Genomic DNA, 16125 nt, shown 5'->3' on the forward strand with positions numbered 1-16125 from the left:
TTGGTTTTGGTCCCCTTCAACTGAAATTGATTCCTACTTACCATGCTTACAGGCTTAACTATGAAGATGTGACAGGGAGTGTAAAAACAATAATTGTTCAGACGGATACATAAGCTGATATAAATATCAAATTTTAATGGATAGATAGAAATTAATATACAATTACAACCATTTATTATAAACTACATAAAGATAATTTTTCAAGCAATTTGAAATTCTTCATTTTTTAAGATAATATTGTATTTCGTATATATATGTTTATAGGTTTATTCGTATCAACAAATCTGTGTACGAGTTAATAACGCACCCTGGGTTCCCTGCATTTTCAGTGACAGAGAACCAGATATAAGAATGCAGGGAAACAAGCCTTGTTACAAGGTTTGAGGTTTGTTTATTTTATATTTTAATTTACACTTTTTTAAAATTATTATGCAAAACTCTGTGTGCAGATGAATATTTACATTTTAATGTTATAAGTCGTTTTGTGGTTCATTTATTTGCGGTGACTGTCCCACGTGTGTTTACCTGTTTACATTCACCTACTGACAAAATATACCTTCTGTAATCATGACTGTTGTAATCTTGTTTTTATGTTAGTTTACCATATGTAACTTGACTGTTGTATAGATTTATAGCGATCACTGCAAGCTTTTAATATTTAAGTGAAGAGAAATTTCAGACTATCAATCACAGGCACTTGTTTCATATACGGTGCACCCCTACTTATTTTTACCACAAGGTATCTAACTCAATTTTAGGCACCCTGCTTCAAGCTCGTATTTTGTTCATATATCAATCATTAACCTACTTTAAAATGACATTGTTCGCTTCATGAGACTTTTTTCTTGTCAAATAAATCGTTTCAGACGTCTCTGGTCGAGACTCTTTATTGTAGAGCACTCATTTATTCCTCGAAAATTACCTCGATACATTGTTAAATTTAAGACTTTAGATGGGATACAACTTCCAGTTGGGGTAGAATAAAACCAGAGACTTCCAAGTATTCCATTCCGAGGTCTCTGGTTTTATCCTTCATTTATAACCCCAACCGCAAATTTGTTTTGAAAATTACCTTGATACATCTTAAGACTTTAGATGATACAAATTTCATTTTTTTCACAGGTCACAGGGTTTCAACTTAAAAAATAAAAATTCTCACCGTTAAGATATGTTGGAAATTTTAGCGTGATATGTTGATAATTTGCCAAATTATTATGTAATAAAAGGGACTTTATATGATCACCCGGCGCTGTCACTTTAGTTCAGTCTTCACAACAATTCTTTTTCAGCACATGCCCTTCGGGCATGTAGACCTATCATTTTTACCCAGCGCATTCAAATTTGTACATGCCCTACTCAAAATTCTTACATTTACCAGTATTGTGCTACAAAAAAAAAACATTAGGTATAAAGGTTTTATATTAATTTTTTCAGCATTGTATTTCTCCGTGACTGTACCACATGTGTTTATTCACCGTGATTGCCATTTTCTAAAGCGTTTTTGTTCATTAATAACTTTTGAGTTGCATGCTGGTCATTTGTTGGCAGGTTTAGCTGAACTGAATTTCAGAAATGGGATCATGACTGTAGTGCCACAGTATGTGGCATCGATGAACGTCTCGTAATTTAGCAAGAAACTTCGAGAAAACAAATAGGTTAAACTAAACACTTCAATGATTAGATTGACAATCATTTGACAGGTCGTATCGAGAATGTAGACAGGCAATCCATCTAAGACATTACATATAGCAACGTTTACGGGAATAATGGGGGTAGGACAGAATAAATGGCAAGTAAAGATCGTACAATGAAAGAAGATTCACATATGCCCTCTTCGGACATGTAATTTGACAATTTTTACATGCCCAGCTGCAAATTTAACAGGTCCCTGGCATTGGACTCCCGGGTTATTTGGAAGACTGTTAGTTTAGTTTCATGAGGTCCGACAACATTGTTTCTCAATGTCTGCTCCCTCTACCCCATACACTTATCTTGATAAAATTATATAAATTATATTATTAATTACCCTGGTATATAAATTGTATAAACCGGTCTTGTTATAAATTATATAAACTGGTCTTGTTTATATAATTTTACAATGTCATAAACAGCTGCTTAAGTGCATATAATATTGTATTAAATGGATTTATATATAGGATTAGGGAAAGATCCTCACTTGATTATGCCAGCATATTTTGCTCGTAGGAGTTTATTATCTACCACACATGATCAATGTCACTTTTAGACGTGAATGACTTTTGACACCCTAACTTCAGTTCAAATCAACGTTAACTTTATGTGACGTCTTTCTGAATCTTTTTTGGCATGTAACTTGGGTAAAAACAATTAAAGTACTCTCGATGCATTTGATTTCTCTTAGCCCGTTTAAACATTTCCTAGGTCTATACCAGTTTTTGCAGGGGCGAAACTATATAGAAGTTGGAAAAGAAACCTATCCCCTTTTTGACGTATTTGGTTTTCAGGGGGTGAAAATTTTCAATGTTACACTCAACTACATGCAACATTTATTATATTATACTGAATGTTTTATACAAATACAAATAATAGTGAACCTTGAGCGCATAAATCTGCGCAGTCACTATTTTTTGGAATATCACCCGTCGTCAAGCAATGTTGACTGTTGCGACACTGGAGGGCGTGGCTTCATTATTCAGTGGGTAATAGTGCTTTTTAACAAATGTTTCTTGACGAATCAGATTGATTCATTTAATATACCTGAAAGTACAATATTAATTAATTGTCATCATTTTCCTATATTAGCTTTTTACTGGTAATGGTTTTGAAATGATAGGAACATGCACTGTTCAAAAAGTCTTAAAATGTTGTTTTGGCTCAATTTCTTTGTTAGATTACTGTGTTGAACTAAGGCAGGTCAATTAAAGTAACATGATCCAATAGATTCCATGTACATTTAGTACTGTAAAGTAGACAAATTTATTGTTCTCACAAATATTTCTCAAATATTGATTTAAGTTGGTCTCCTGAAGGATGTATTAATGCAATTGGTCTGCTTAAGGTATAATATAGACATGCATATTTTATTTTGAATTTGTATTATGTCAATCATTAGAAATATATGGATCTTAATTAAAAAACATTGTTTTTATTAGAATTTAAGATATGTATAATAGGCATATATTCTTCATGCTTTTCCATAATTAAGTCCTTTTTTACAGGGTCTCTGCTAGAATCATGTGGACCCCAGTGTAACACATCTATGGAAAGAGAGAAAATCTCAGCTCAAGGGTCAACATGTCTTTATTCCAAGAAAGGTAAATTGATAATTTTTTTCTGCTAAAATACTCTTTTATAAATTATAATATCAATGCAAAAGAATGAACAAACAACATACCTAACAACATTTTGAAAATGAAAGTGCAATAACACTTAATAATTATGATCAATTGAATGAATGTTAGGCCAACTTTTTTTTATATTCTGTTTTACGGGAGCGCCGACCCTAATTTGGGCTAAAATGAAATAAAAATAAAAGTCCCCAATTCAAGTTTTATTTTTATTTCTCCCGCCGATAGTTTATTTATAATCTCTGAAAAAATAAAAGAAATATAAATAACCTTTTTACAAGCCTTTCAAAATGCGATTTGTCATTGGCTGAGGTAAATAGATTCATCCAATCACAGTATTCGTTGCGTGAAGAGTCACTGCACAGCATAGCGCCAAAATGTCAGAATCGGAGGGTTTCACGTGTTTTTAAATAGTCAGTTTAAAAAGTGACGTGTCAATGTTATATATTAGAAAAAGTATAAATTTTAATGAAAGATTGAATGAAATAGACGAATCAGTGATCTTGATCAAATGTCATGCGGAGGGCCACGTGGAAATCGAGGTTCTGTCAACCGCTTGTTTTGAAAGGTTCTGAGTACGTATTATCTTTGACAATTGCTTCAATACATTGAAATACGTCTTGAAGATTTTTTAAACTTAATTTTAAGACAGAAATGTTTTCTTTTACAAGTAACGACAGAACACTAGAACTATGTAGAACTGGTAGAAAGTGGCGTGACTGAGGAAATTCGAGTCACAACTTTCACTCGTTTTATGACAAATATTGGAATTCAGAATTACCTACGAAGATATATCAGTATATATGCTTGATGCTTGATTGATACAAGACATTATCTCCTTTTTTATTGCTTTATGGAATTTTGCGTGCTATGTAACAAATTAATGTACATTGATTGTTCAGCGTATTCATATCAGCTGATGTAGTGTATATGTATAGCTCTTGTTTAGTAAAACAACTTTTTTTTTACCACTAGGGAAAAGTATTGTTGTAAATGATACGCCCTTACAAATATTATTTCAATTCAAGACCTGGTTTCTTTTTTCATTCAACAGTTGTGGATTAGAACCATTTTCAACAATTAAATTTTTAAATTCTGCAGTAAACAGAATATTGTCATGTGTATTTTACATGTGTATACTATGGGAAAGATGTGTATTTTCTACAATTATATTGAAAGTTAGCATGCTCAGAAAGAAAACATAAGGATAAAAAGATATATATACTACAGATTGAGGAAGTTTGAATATGTTTTCAATAGAGATATTGTGGTACGTTTTTTCAACCTACGTATATATTAATTGGAAGTGCGTTGAAAAAAAAATATTATACAACTTTTCTTTTTTTCATGTCTCCTGTGCACTTCTGTGAATTAATTTATTTTAGCTGATCCATTGAATGTCTCACTGTATTTTCTACATAACTTTGCCAGAACTAGTCCAAAATCCTCAGATCTTGTAATTTGCTGAATACCGAAAAATAAAAGATTCTGAAAAGTTTATGAGGGGTGTGACAGAAGTCCTATAGGTTTACTGTGGTGACAATATGATATTTGACATTTGAGAGAAGACTATAGATTTGTATGTTTGATTTGCATTAATGTTAGAAACTGCAAGCTTTATACTAGAAATGCACCCCTGCTCCAAATATCTAAGAGAAAGTTAAATTTAAAATAGTTCATTGATCCATTAACAGTACCAATTCTGTGTTTTGTGTACATAAGTTTTTCAAATAGCACTGTTTTTCTAACAAATTAAGGTCATACAAATAAAATTCCAACCTTAATTAAAAATAAAAAATTTTATTGCATTTTTTCATTTTATTTTTATTTTTCTGACCGACTGCTTAAATTCCGAGCTTTTATTTTTATTTTTATTTCGACCCCCCGACTCAAATTTTTGAAAAAAATGCCCGTAAAACAGAAAATAAAAAAATGTTGGCCTTAATAATCCAATCAAAGTCCTTGTTGTATATCATTTTTGCTAGGGCTGTGTATTGAGCAAAAAAAAAAGAAGAAGATCGACATTTTTTAATGCGATATGCAATATATTGGATTCTTTAACAATTCTGTCAAAAAAGTCTTATAAATCATTATGCATGAATTTTATAAAAATAATAATTGTTTTGCAACTCATTTTTAATTTTTTGTCTCACTGTCTTTAAAAATTACACTTCAAATTCAAACTTTTCTTGACTGTAAAATCAACATGCTAAGTAAAGTTGTCTATGTATTTTTATGATTTTGTAATAATCATCTAAGATGTGCTACCTCCTTAACGATTATATCATTTTTGATCAGTTTTAATTCAAAACAGTTAAATATAATCTTTGGTGATTGAAATTCCCAACTTTTTCACAGAATTACATAAAAAAACTGCCTGCCCAAAATGTATTGGAATTAAGTTATTTTTTGGATACGATATATTCATTAATCTAGATATGTATCAATATATTTGGTGCAGCCCTAATTATTGCTGGTTCATAAATAACTAAAAAATAAACAAATGCCAAATGTTGGCATGGTTGGCATTGCAACTGTATCTTACACATTCAAATCAGGCCATTCTTACAAGTTTTGAAACATGTTGGATTCTTCACTAGTGCCGCTACTACAGAGAAGACAGCTTGTTTATAAACTGTGTCATTCAAAGTTTCAGTATATATATGAGAAACACAACAAATCTGAATGCTTAGCCATTACACTAAATGATGAATCTACTTTATTGTGTTATTTATTGACATTTGACAATCATGATTTATAAATCATTTTGAAATTTTTAAAAACAAATTAAAGCAATTCCCATCAATTCCTCCCTAGACAAATATATTAATGATAATTTTTACAGCAATACCTTGCTGTAAATTTCAATTCAAGTGATTTGATTTTTGATTTTTTTTTGTTTGTTTGTTTGTACATTTATGGTTAATTTATCCTTAGAAAAAAATTAATAAGAAAGTAATTTTATTAAAATTTTATAACTTAAATAATGTCTAGATTCATGTATTGAATCATAAAATTGTTTTGAGAGATGTATCGTATCATAATGTCTGTGTATTATCCAAACCCAATATACCTACATATCACGATGTATCATTTCAGCATTTATTTGTTAGTGTTGTTTGATTTGTTTTGTATATGCCCTTTCCTGCTCAGAAAGCAGAAAGCAGAAGTTCTTGCTTCATAATTGTCACTCAAGACCTGAAACTGTATTAGAAATCTGTATGACGTGTGAAATTTCATATCTGTTTTGACATAGTTGTTAATTTGTATAACAAAATGCAATAATACAACACAATTGATTTAATAGCATTAATTTTTGTATCAGCAAAAAAAAAAAAAAAATATTTTCCCTATACCTACTGACCCAAGTGTTTAAAGACTCAATCGGCAATGCCAAACCAACAATTTTTTAATTGTGGCCTTATCCACTGATATTTCTTTTGTTCTGATTCTTAGTTTCTTTTGTTCTGATTTTTTGTTCATTGAAAAAAATTGACGCCTTTTCTTTAATTCCTTAATTTTCAAGTTGAAGAGTGCATCCCGACAATCAGTTATGATGTTACAGTGTCCACTGTCCAATCCGACAACTGTGCAATCCAGCACACTGGACTTTCCGACCATTAAAACTTAAATATTTTATTCCCAAAAATTTCTTTATAATATATATAGAATAAAACACTGTATATTCCGACCACTGTACATTCCGAATTCTGGTGCTTTTTGTCGACAAGACTAGATAATTACCTTATGATTTTACCTGGGTAATTCGACATAATTATACATTTGTACCATAATTAGTCGCTAGTTCCATTTGGGCACAAGCTTGGTCTACTTAGTAGTTAATTACATGTATTAGTTTGATGGTGTTTATATAAACAATAAATGAACTGTGTTTGAATTTAAAAATTAGGCAATCAGTACTCTTCGTTGTTATCAATTTTATTCTCGCATTGACAAAATAGCATTCACGCGATAGAAAATAAAAAGGAGTACCTGATATTTAGATTGCCTTTACCTAACAGAATAAATAAGATTTTTTGCTTGAAATTGAAATCAAACATGCAGTCAGAGTCCTTTAAAGTCATGTCTCCCTAAAAAATGAGTACAGCAAACTACTGTATAACATGTAGACAACACACAATTTGAAGACAGCATCTCGTCTAATAGAAAATGTTTCATTTCCGGGTTAATATACACTGAATTAAGTGAGACTGTGCACATAAAAGATTTGCAGGAAGCAAAAAACTTCCACTTTAAGTAGACCCATTAAATTTTAAAATGTTAATGTTGTTTGATAAAAATTAAATCGCAATAACAATGTTTTAGAGGTACGTCCCATTTGTTTGAAAAGTCACGAGAGGGTATTAATAGCACAGTCTATCTTGAGAAGTTAACAATGCAGAAAAAATCGGAGAGAAATGTAGTGTAGAAAAAAAAATAAAACCACTGTTTACAGAAGGTAGACAAAATATTTAATATCTACTGTTAGTAAGTAAAATGCTAAAAATTAAATTGCAACAACTCGAAGTGATTGGCAGTTCCATCTGTTTTGCACGTTTAAAAGAAATTATCGTATATTACTACAGAGTTTACTAGTGCTGTAACAAATGATGTGTCTCAAAGAAATGTTAATCAGCCGAAGGTATATTTTATACAACAAAGAAACACACACACACACACACACTTTGACAATTAAATACACATGTACTTTAAACCTAACGAAAAATGTTTTTTTTTTCTGTATGAAGTCACCTGACATTTATCATAATGCTCAGAAATATTCAACACTGGGTAATCCGACACACTGTCTAATCTGACATTGATTTTATTCCCCTTCAACATGTTGGATAAGACAGGTTTCACAGTATATCAATGACGTAATGTATGCAATATATAAATAACTGTCCCACCTGCCTGCTAATGTGGAAACAAAACTTCCCTCCATAACAAAAGAGTGCACCAATGGAGATCATTCGGCAAACCTCGGCTGATTCCGTCACCTTCATCAAACGTTTGATGAGGTACGAATCGGCCGAGGTGTGCCGAGTGCAATGGAGATAATCTCGAAACTTGTGTAGTAAGATCAACTCCTAACAATGCACCACTTTTCAGCATTTATATTCATTGCTTAAGGGTTTATTCTTACTAATGAAATAAGTTGTGGTGATGCCTATATTTACTGTAAGACATTTGTAATAATGAAGCATTTGTGAGATGTACCCTTTATCAGTTATTTACAAACAAGGCATTTGAAGAGGATGAGCACAGTGCATTCTTTTTATCTGCATGAAGTTAAGGTGATTTTAAGCAAAAAACATTTCTTGTCCATATTTAGAAAGCAAAATATTTTGACTTAGTTTAAAGTTTTATAAACCCATTAAACTTGTTAAAAAATTAAGTATGTAAACTAAATTTTGAATAAAGAGTTGGTCCTCTGTGTAAAACTTGCTCTGTGAGCAAGTTGGAATTACAATGCCTTTCACGATTCCTTCACAAAAAATGGGGTGATGACCCACAATATTAAAAAATGTAGATTAAACATCCTATTTATGTCAGTTATTGTATTAAATGAGCTTTCAACCATTTTATGCTTTATGGTTTTAAATAATATTTTATATTTCATAAATTAGACAGTGAAATTTGCAAAAAAAAAAAAAGAAAATTATTGATTTTTAAACTGTTGTTACATTTAGGAATGTGGGTATATGTACATATCCTGTTCAAGTCTTTGTGTATCACATTATATCATGATATACTTCAGACAAATTAGTACACCCGTAGTTTTGAATACAATTCATACATTGATTTCATTTGCCGCAATGGTCTCTTTAATATTGCAATAATGCATTTGGTCTTCCTAATGCATGTATAATGCAGGTACTGTATATACTCTATGTCCAACTTATAGGTGAGTCATAAAAAGATTAGTATTTTGAAACCAGGTTAAAACATCAGAGCATTGATTTGAAATTGTCAATTGATTCTGGCAAAAAGTTGTACCGATTTATAAGCGGGTCAATAGCAAATCCCTCCAAAATAACCTCAAAAAATACAACTGATTTATAGGCAGACCACCTTATAGGCGAGTATATACAGTATAGTTTTTGTTGAATTTTGCTAACAGCAAAACACTATGAATAATGAATTTTGGAAAAAAAGATTATTAAGTTTAATGATGCATGTATGTAGTATAGAAATATTGTTCATATGCCTGTACATGGTACAAATATGCATTTTACAGAGTGTACATATGCCAGAATCATATGGACCGCAGACTGGCCCTGGTGATTCCGTTAAGAAAAAAGAGGAAAAATCAGTGCTTGTGCTCATTGGTCATTGGACAAAGGTAAATAGATTTATTTCATGAAACTAAACATGTAAATTACTAGGATATTAAAATATCACAATTAAAATACATGTACTGATTTATGTATATATGGATATCAGTTGGTCTCCTTGATGCAGTTATATGCATTTGTTATCCCTTTTAAGTGGATCTTTTAAATATTATGCAGTTTATTTAGAAGCTCTTTATTATCTGCACTGTTCACTTTTACAGGGTGTATGCCAGAATTTTTTGAAGAACAGTCTGAATCTGACATGGAAAAAATGAAGAAAAACAGCCTTCCTGTTTATAAATCTACATTCTGACAAAGGGTAATTTTGTTTAGTTCAATTAGAAGTGCACATTTAATTTCAGTTGCTTTCCTTAATGATATATTATAGCATTTTTATTCCCTTATGAACAATATGTATACTTGTAAAGCATGTATCACAAAATCTTCTGCAACAAAGTTTTGGGTGTATATTGCTTGTTGCTTAACGTCCCTCTTGAGAATTTTTCACTCATATGGAGACGCCACCACTTGCTGGTGGAGAGCTGCAAATTTTTGTCCTATACTCAGCACTTACGGCCATTGAGCATTGAGGGATCTTTATCGAGCCAGCACCTACTGTGACACGGGACCTCAGTTAATACGTCTGTCTCATCTGAAGAACGGGTCTCCACATTCCACAGTGGGATTCAAACTCGCTATGTAAGGATCAGCTTCTTTCTCCGCGACTCTAGAGTAGACGCTCTAACCACTGCATCTGCTCTACTTTGGCAACTTTGGGTGTATATAAGCATGGTTGTATATAAGCATAGGAATCATCATGTCCATCTGTCTGTTCATGTGTTTGGCCACTTGTGTGACTAGCTTTTTTGTTCCAATTCTGGCTGAGATAAATTGATTTAGGTCATCTAAATACAAACAAATTAAGGGAAATTACTATGGTATTGGGATGAACATTTTGGAATACTGTCTCATTGTTCCATTGTAGTTGGTCTCTTTAATGTTGTAATAATGCATCTGGTCTTCCTAATGTATGGCATACACTGTATGCATGTATAATGTTGTTAAAGTTGGATGAATGTAAAACAGTTCTTGCGTGATGACAAAGGTAAATAGATTTAGTTCATGTAACTAAACATGTAAATTACTAGGGTATTAAAATCTCTCGTTTTGAATACTGATTTACATGTGGAGAGTAGTTGGTCTCCTTAATGCAGTAATAATACATTTGATCTTCCTTATGCATACTGCATATTTATTTTTATATAAATTTAATGGCTGACATGTATGAGGGTTGATCCAAAAGTTTGTTGAATTTCTTCATATTTTATTTATTTATTAGTGAAAGAGGTTGAATACTGATTTAGATGTGGATAGTAGTTGGTCTCCTTAATGCAGTAATAATACATTTGGTCTTCCTTATGCATACTGTATATTATATAAATTTATTGACTGACATGTACGAGGGTTGATCCAAAAGTTCGAGGAATTTCTTCATATTTTTAGGTCACCTGAGTAACTCAGGTGACCTATTGCTATCCGTTTTCGTCCGTCGTCGTGCGACGTACATTAACATTTGAACATTTTTAGCTTCTTCTCTGAAACCGCTCAACCAATTTCAACCAAATTTGGTATATAGCATCTTTGGGTGAAGGGAGAGGGCAAACAAACATTATTTTAAAGATTGCCTTAGCATGTTGTTTATTCTGTGCATTTATGGCAATTAATATTAAAATCGTCCAGACCTGTTAAAACCCATGGATGTCCACAAAAATGTTACTCAAATCAAATTTCATGTTAAAATTCGAAGTAAATACAAATACCTGTGTAATTGTATAATGGTGTAACAAATGTTTAAGAATGCCATATTTAAATTTCAAAAATTGCTCTAAATGTGCATGAGATAAATATCTAAATGCTGTGAAGAAGCACTGTGCTACAATTACCATATTAAAGAAGTGATTTTAATGAAATCTTGTTTCTAAAAAACCTGTAGAAAATTTAAAGAAAATTAGAAATCACGATTCTTACCCCAAAACCATCAGATGGTATGAAAGCCTTCAAACAATGTGTTTTACATAATTCGCATTTCCAAAAACTGTGATCATTAATTTGCCGACCTATTATTGTATGTTCTAATGAAGGAGAATTCATGTGCAAACTTCTACATGAGAAGAATAAAAGTATTGCCGTGTCCTGCAAGAAAACAAAATCACATTATATTATCAATTGCAGATGGTGTCTACGTCTTTCAACTAATTTTGCAACGGCAAGAGTATCTTCTATGTAGTAACTGTTTTGAACCAAGACATCCTACTGACAACTAAGTCCATGATACAGAGCTTTCTACTGCCTTGTTTAGAATTTTACATGTCGAGAAATTTATGGTCAGTGTAATGACCTTGTTTGCAAATCTAAATCTTCATTACGTCGAGTTTAGACTTGCATGTGAATTTCATGGTCCCTGTCCCCCTGGGGCCTGAGGGGCGGGGCTAAAACCACCAAAAACTAGTATTAATTGTAACGGGGACCGTTACAGATGTTCCCCAAACGCTCCCCAACTCCCTTTTGGTGTCTTATTTCCTGTAAGCTTCATTAAATAAGGCAATTAAATATATTGGTCATTTAACGCATTTCACGCGCGCGCACATGCATGCATGTGCAGGTTGACAACATCATTCCGTCTGTACTATAAATGCATCTTTATATTCTCAGTATCAAAACATTTCATCAAAAAATATATAAGTTCTGGCTATATCAAGTATATTGGTCATCTTAGCATTGCGCGCACGCGCACCTGTATGCATGTTCATAATGACCATGCCATTTTGTCTACACTTATGATATGTCTGTTTATTCTTAGTATCAAAGCTTTTCATAAAAAAATATAAAAGTTACGGCTATATTAAGTATATTGGTCATTAAACACATTGCACGCGCGCGCATGTGCATGCATGTGCATGATGGCCACATCATCTTGTCTACACTTTTAATATATCTGTATATTTTTAATATCAAAGCTTTTCATAAAAAAATATAAAAAGTACGGCTATATTAAGTAGTAGTAGTAGTAGTAAATTTTATTTATAGTCGGAATATATACATTTAACAAAAAACATGAGCTTTAAGGCTCTTTTACCGACAAGAAAAGTAAATTGGTCATTTAACACATTGCACGCGCGCGCACGTGCATGCATATGCATGCATGTGCATGATGATCATGTCGCCTTGTCTACACTTTAAATACATACAAATATTTTGAGTATCAAAGCATTTCATCAAAAAGTTTCAAAGTTACAACTATATCAAGTAAATTGGTCATTTTACGCTTTGCGCGTGCGCGCACGTGCATGCATGTGCATGTTGACCATGTCATCTTGTTCATACTTTTAATATATCCTTATATTCTGAGTATCAAAGCATTTCATCAAAAAATATAAAAGTTACAGCTATTTCAAGTATATTGGTCATTTTACGCATTGCACGCGCACGCACGTGCATGCGCGTGCGCGCAAAATGACCTTCGTTCCGCAAATCTACATAACATGCCTAGTAACCCTAAAAAGGTTTCACCTCAATCGGATGTGTAGTTTCGGAGATCACTCACGGACAAAAAAGTACCCAGGAAGAAAAAAAATAATAATAATAATAATAAGAAACAGAGTAAAAACAATATGTTCCCAAACTTCGTTTGGGGAACATAATAATGCAATCTTTAAAAATCTTCTTCTTTACTCCTGGACATCAAGCAGTCAAACTGTTCGCATCATTGTAATAAGCATTGAGCCCTCTACCAAAATTTTGAAATTCATGGCCCCAGGATCAGGGGTTCTGGTGCTAGGATGGGGCAATATAGATCATATAGTGAAAGTGCATTATTTCTTTGAAAATCTTATTCTCTGCTCCTGGGTATTAAATAAAGTAACTAAGTACATAGTTATGAAAAGCAAGACTGCCTCTTCCAAAATTGTGAATTTCATGGCCCCAGGGTCAGGGGTTCTGGTGTTAGGGCGGGGCTCTATTGATTATATAGTGAAAATGCATTAATTCTTTGAAAATCTTCTTCTCTGCTCCTGGGTATTAAATAAAGTAACTAAGTACATAGTTATGATGAGGAAGAGGGCCTCTTCCAAAATTTTGAATTTCATGGCTCCAGGGTCAGGGGTTCTGGTGTTAGGGCGGGGCTCTATTGATTATATAGTGAAAATGCATTAATTCTTTGAAAATCTTCTTCTCTGCTCCTGGGTATTAAATAAAGTAACTAAGTACATAGTTATGATGAGGAAGAGGGCCTCTTCCAAAATTGTGAATTTCATGGCCCCAGGGTCAGGGGTTCTGGTGTTAGGGCGGGGCTATATTGATTATATAGTGAAAATGCATTAATTCTTTGAAAATCTTCTTCTCTGCCCCTGGGTATTATTTAAACAAACTAAGTACATTGTTTTGATATTCAAGATTGCCTCTTCCAAAATTGTGAATTTCATAGCCCCAGGGTCAAGGGTTATGGTGAAAAAGGGGGAGGGGCTCTATTGATTATATAGTGAAAAAGCAAAATTTCTTTGAAAATACTCTTTTCTGCTTCTGGTTAAAAAGCAAAGAAGCTAAGCATATAGTTATGATGAGCATGATTGCTTCTTCCAGAGTAGTGAATTGCATGACCCCTGGGTCAGATGTGCTGGTGTAATGGTGGGGCTCTTGATGATATAGTGAAAATGCATTAATTCTGTTAAATAATCCTGTCTGCTCCTTAGTGTTAATCAGATAAACAAAGTGATTACTTACATGTATGATGAGCAAACTTCTGGTCCCAGGGTGAGAGGCTCTGGTGTTTCTAGGTGTGGGGGGGGGGGGGGGCTCTATTGATAATATAGTGAATCTGTAGTAAAAAATGCATTATTTCTTTGAAAATCTTCTCTGCACCTGGGCATATCAGAGGCAAAACAAGTAAAAGTTTTCATAAAGATTTTTGAACATCTGGCTTCGGGGCCACCAACGTATAAAATCTGAGCTCAAATCTCAACCTCAAATCTTAGATTTCTGCCTCAGCTGAGATTTTCCTAAAACATCATGCCACCAACATCTCTGAGATTCGATCATCTCACGTAAGCTGAGATTTGAGAAAAATCTTGGACTTATTCTCGTTGTTATATACGACCTTTTTTTCTGAAAATGCATGAATTTGTTGAATCAATGATTGAATTTACCTTTTAGTCAGTTATTTATGCAATATTTTAGTGAATATCACGAAAAAACACATCCCACACTTCCTTCGTCTTTTATTTGTTGTTTCGAGTCATTCAACAAAGAGGATTCCATTTCGACATTTGCGACAATTTTCATTGAGCCCCCCGTAAAAAATCCCTACAGAAGAATAACACAAAAACATATCTAAACTTTGTAGTCTTGGTTCGTCTGTCGACATAAACACACAAAAACATACACCGAGGCGTCACTTCCACCATTGTGACGTTACATGTAGCAGGTAGGCGGATCAAGACTATATTCCCCAGACTGATTAAAAGAAATCATTTTTCTTTGTTTGTTATATATGTTAGATATATCTGTATAATTCTTAATTCTCCATAGCAAAAAAAAAAAAAAAAATATGAGTCATAGGGACTATTTAAATTTAGAATAAACCTGAGTGAATTTTTTTTCTAGCAGATCCACAAAAAAAAAAAAGCTCAGTAGGCCTATATCATGTAAATTTCTCACATGCTGTAATAAATTTCGCGAGTATACCATAATTGTGGAAAAACAGCAAACATATCCAGGAGCAGGTAACATACGCATGCTTAGTTTTACAGGATTTAATTTATCAAGGAAATTTCTCGAGGAACTGTTTAATTGTCGGTGAATTTCAGCTCATATCCCCCCAGAAGGAAGAAAAACCGGCTGAAATTTGAACTAAGGGCATGTATAGGGAAGCGGTAAACTAACACATCGCATTTTTCTACGATCCCCTGTGACAAAATGTCTCGGAAAGTCTTCTTTTTTTTTTTTAGATAAATAATAAACAATGAATATAGCACCACTTGAAAAATAATCATCGTTACATTGAAAACCCAAATCAATCTCGCATACGCTCATTGAGTAATGAGAAACTGATTAATTTCTAATTGTATCGTAAATAAAAGTTTCACTGCGTAATGATGTAATTTTTAAAAAAAAAAAAAGAACCTACGGATCATACTTTTTTGCTTCAAAATGTAAGTTGTCGTACTAAAAAATACTGTTTGTTAAAAAAGAATCTATTCTTGCAAGTACTATAGCTAGCAAGTACATTTGAATAGATGCAGTCCTTCTTGTGATTTATACATGTATTTCAGAATGGTCATAAGTCAAGTTTAAGAACCAAATTAGACAGACTGCTATCATCTGTAATAAATAAATGGCGATTTACATATTATTTCGAAAGAACAGAAGAATTTGTACATGAAATTCTAGACAGATTTCTTTTAATA

At 32.7% G+C, this 16125-nt stretch overlaps 1 long non-coding RNA gene across 2 annotated transcripts in view; it reads left to right on the forward strand.

Moving 5' to 3' along the window:
• The first annotated feature begins 242 nt into the window (after positions 1-242).
• The window catches only part of LOC133205433 (uncharacterized), a 28695-nt gene continuing 12812 nt past the window's right edge, over positions 243-16125 (forward strand). The window contains exons 1-4 of one of the 2 annotated variants that reach the window (XR_009723610.1): positions 243-378; positions 3198-3293; positions 9568-9672; positions 9886-9983. This is a non-coding gene — a long non-coding RNA (uncharacterized LOC133205433). Of the gene's footprint in view, positions 386-3197; positions 3294-9567; positions 9673-9885; positions 9984-16125 lie in introns of both variants that reach the window. The other variant, XR_009723609.1, reaches the window with a different exon arrangement.

Source organism: Saccostrea echinata, unplaced genomic scaffold (assembly GCF_033153115.1).
Source record: "Saccostrea echinata isolate AGI-Se365-2 ecotype Australia unplaced genomic scaffold, CSIRO_AGI_Sech_v1 ptg000054l, whole genome shotgun sequence".
In the NCBI taxonomy this organism is placed as follows: Eukaryota; Metazoa; Mollusca; class Bivalvia; order Ostreida; family Ostreidae; genus Saccostrea; species Saccostrea echinata.